Source organism: Pseudophryne corroboree, chromosome 7 (genome assembly GCF_028390025.1).
Source record: "Pseudophryne corroboree isolate aPseCor3 chromosome 7, aPseCor3.hap2, whole genome shotgun sequence".
Classification (NCBI taxonomy): Eukaryota; Metazoa; Chordata; class Amphibia; order Anura; family Myobatrachidae; genus Pseudophryne; species Pseudophryne corroboree.
This window is the reverse complement of record NC_086450.1, coordinates 481151394-481155260: the sequence shown is the minus strand read 5'-3', so window position 1 is coordinate 481155260 and position 3867 is coordinate 481151394. Positions and strand designations below refer to the sequence as shown.

General features: G+C 38.0%; 2 pseudogenes; one reads left to right on the top strand and one right to left on the bottom strand.

The window, feature by feature from the left end:
* Positions 1 to 677: 677 nt before the first annotated feature.
* On the bottom strand, positions 678 to 795 carry LOC134945983 (5S ribosomal RNA; annotated as a pseudogene).
* Positions 796 to 2930: 2135 nt separating this feature from the next.
* Positions 2931 to 3048, top strand: LOC134946095 (5S ribosomal RNA; annotated as a pseudogene).
* Positions 3049 to 3867: the final 819 nt, after the last annotated feature.

The following is a 3867-nucleotide window of genomic DNA, read 5'->3' as shown; positions in this document are numbered from 1 at the left end:
ACTCAATTTAAGTGTTTAATATTATAAGATAATATTATTAAAGCAAAAGCTCTAATATAAACCAACATCTGGCCAATATACAAAACAAAACAAATAACTAGTATTAGGAGCTGGGTTGGTGGTGCTCCCAGAGATAGTTCAGTAAACTTAATGGACAAAAAAAGGAAGGAATGGTTTCCGTATAGTACCGGAGCCAAGAAGAAAAAGAAAGACTATATGTCTTTTCTGGGGCACGCTTTTGTTGTAAATGGAATGATGAATTCTATTTAAAATATAACTTTTATTATCAACCTTCCTAAAATATTGGATATGAGGCAAAGAAAGGGAGGGGAAAAGGAAAATTACTAATAATCAAAAAATTAGTATGATTGTTATAATATTATCCGAATAATTCACATGATATAATATAATAACGATATAATTTGGCCTAATGGCTCTATGAGCGAAAATATGTGGGTGTCTCCAGTAAAAAAAAATGTATATATTTGTGTGAGGTTTTTCTTCCTGAAAATGTAACAATATATATTGGTGAGAATATAATTGGAAAGAAAATCCTCAATTAATATGATATGTGCCAGGCTCAACTCAAATTCCTGACTATATAAGGAATCTGCAAAGGAAGGGGAAAAGGTGGAGGATAGTGTTTCCTGGTCCTGTGTCCTGGGTTTGGATAAAAATACCTGCAGTACCCGGTATTCCCTGGTGGTCTCCCAACCAGGTACTGACCTGGCCCACAGTGCTTGGCTTCCAAGATCAGACGAGGTTGGGCATACTCAGTATGGTTTGACCGCAGGTAGATATATCCCACACCGGGTGACACCAGGAACTCTGTATCCTAGATCCTGAGAGGATTGTCTCTGGTATTCTCCTACACTTGAAAATTTGAGTGAAGTCTACTGGGTCTTGGCTTCAAAATACGAACTGTTGAGGTGCCACCTCTTTTGCATGGTAAGTCTTGAATCCCATATGATGATGGCTATTAGTCCTATAGAAACCAAAGCTGTCACAGATTCTGATATCAAAAAATGTCAAGTGGGGCTTCCCAGGTTAGTGGAAGTCCTGATGACGGTGTGGCTCTGCTATGAATTGGATGGGTAAAGATTGGTTAGGAGTGACATAAAGAAAATGAGAGAAAAGAGGAAAGGAGAAAAAAGAGGAAAAGAAAAGGAAAAGAAAAAAAGGAGGATCAGTTTGGGGTGACACACCACTTCTGCTTTTTGATCATCTGCCTAGGCATCGAATGAAAAAATGAGAGGGTGGTGTGGAACTAAACTGATACTGAAGAAAGCAAGAGGGACACTTCTACTGTCCTGTTTTTTAACAAGGTGGTGCTCTGTTGACAAATTGCATTGCAGAGCCCCCACAATTGTTTGAATAGAATGAGAGGGTGTCCCAGAAATCTATTATGATTTGAAAAAGTTACTTCAAAGACTGTTGATGTTAATCTATAGTGAATCACATGTATTGTATATGGTACTAAAATGATACCCTCTGATGAGTCATGTGTTATAAACAATGTTTGAAAAAAACAATGTAGAAAAAAACAGTATGCAACTTATTTCAAATATATGATGTATCAAAAAGAATCCCCTCTATGAAATCATGAAATCAATAACAAATAGATACTAACATAATGATGGTGAAAACAGGACCCTAGAGCTGCCTTGATATTAAGGGTATAGAGGTCTCCTCAGTTGTTAATGTAATTGACAGAAAAATATGCCTCTGATAGATGCTGGTATATGCTTGAGATCCTAATAGTTCATACATGAGGCTGTCAAAACAATGAAGAAAAAAAAAATAGTCCGGGAAACTCAAAAATGGTGTTAGTTCAAAAAAGACCCAGAGACCTACTGTTACATGGAGGGGTAGAGTACCCCCACATGAAGTAACACCATTTTTGAGTTTCCCGGACTATTTGTTTTTTGTTTTTTCTTCATTGTTTTGACAGCCTCATGTATGAACTATTAGGATCTCAAGCATATACCAGCATCTATCGGAGGCATATTTTTCTGTCAATTACATTAACAACTGAGGAGACCTCTATACCCTTAATATCAAAGCAGCTCTAGGGTCCTGTTTTCACCATCATTATGTTAGTATCTATTTGTTATTCATTTCATGATTTCATAGAGGGGACTCTTTTGGATACATCATATATTTGAAATAAGTTGCATACTGTTTTTTTCTACATTGTTTTTTTCAAACATTGTTTATGACACATGACTCATCAGAGAGTATCATTTTAGTACCATATACAATACATGTGATTCACTATAGATTAACATCAACAGTCTTTGAAGCAACTTTTCCAAATCATAACAGATTTTTGGGACACCCTCTCATTCTGTTCAAACAATTGTGGGGGCTCTGCAATGCAATTTGTCAACAGAGCACCACCTTGTTAAAAAACAGGACAGTAGAAGTGTCCCTCTTGCTTTCTTCAGTATCAGTTTAGTTCCACACCACCCTCTCATTTTTTCATTCGATGCCTAGGCAGATGATCAAAAAGCAGAAGTGGTGTGTCACCCCAAACTGATCCTCCTTTTTTTCTTTTCCTTTTCTTTTTCTCTTTTTTCTCCTTTCCTCTTTTCTCTCATTTTCTTTATGTCACTCCTAACCAATCTTTACCCATCCAATTCATAGCAGGGCCACACCGTCATCCGGACTTCCACTAACCTGGGAAGCCCCACTTGACATTTTTTGATATCAGAATCTATGACAGCTTTGGTTTCTATAGGACTAATAGCAATCATCATATGGGAATCAAGACTTACCATGCAAAAGAGGTGGCACCTCAACAGTTTGTATTTTGAAGCCAAGACCCAATAGACTTCACTCAAATTTTCAAGTGTAGGAGAATACCAGAGACAATCCTCTCAGGATTTAGGATACAGAGTTCCTGGTGTCACCTGGTGTGGGCTATATCTACTTGCGGTCAAACCATAATGAGTATGCCCAACCTCGTCTGATCTTGGAAGCCAAGCACTGTGGGCCTGGTCAGTACCTGGTTGGGAGACCACCAGGGAATACCGGGTACTGCAGGTATTTTTATCCAAACCCAGGACACAGGACCTGGAAACACTATCCTCCACCTTTTCCCCTTCCTTTGCAGATTCCTGATATAGTCAGGAATTTGAGTTGAGCCTGGCACATATCATATTAATTGAGGATTTTCTTTCCGATTATATTCTCACCAATATATATTGTTACATTTTCAGGAAGAAAAAACTCACACAAATATATACAATTTTTTATTACTGGAGACACCCACATATTTTCGCTCATAGAGCCATTAAGCCAAATTATATCGTTATTATATTATATCATATGAATTATTCGGATAATATTATAACAATCATACTAATTTTTTGATTATTAGTAGTTTTCCTTTTCCCCTCCCATTCTTTGCCTCATATCCAATATTTTAGGAAGGTTGATAATAAAAGTTATATTTTAAATAGAATTCATCATTCCATTTACAACAAAAGCGTGCCCCAGAAAAGACATATAGTCTTTCTTTTTCTTCTTGGCTCCGGTACTATATGGGAACCATTCCTTCCTTTTTTTGCCCAGTAGTGCAGTGCCAGATACATATAATGCCTCTGAGTATAGTGCCACATACACATATGCCCCCACAGTGTCAGATACACATATGCCCCCTCAGTGCCAGACACTTATATGCCCCTTCAGTGCTAGACACTCAAATGCTCCCACAGTGCCAGACACACATATGCCGCCACAGTGCCAGATACATATATGCCCCCACAGTATCCGATACACATATGCCCCCAAAGTGCCAGATACACGTATGCCCCCACAGTCCCAGACACACGCATGCCCCATGTTGATTGTTCTATTAAAGGC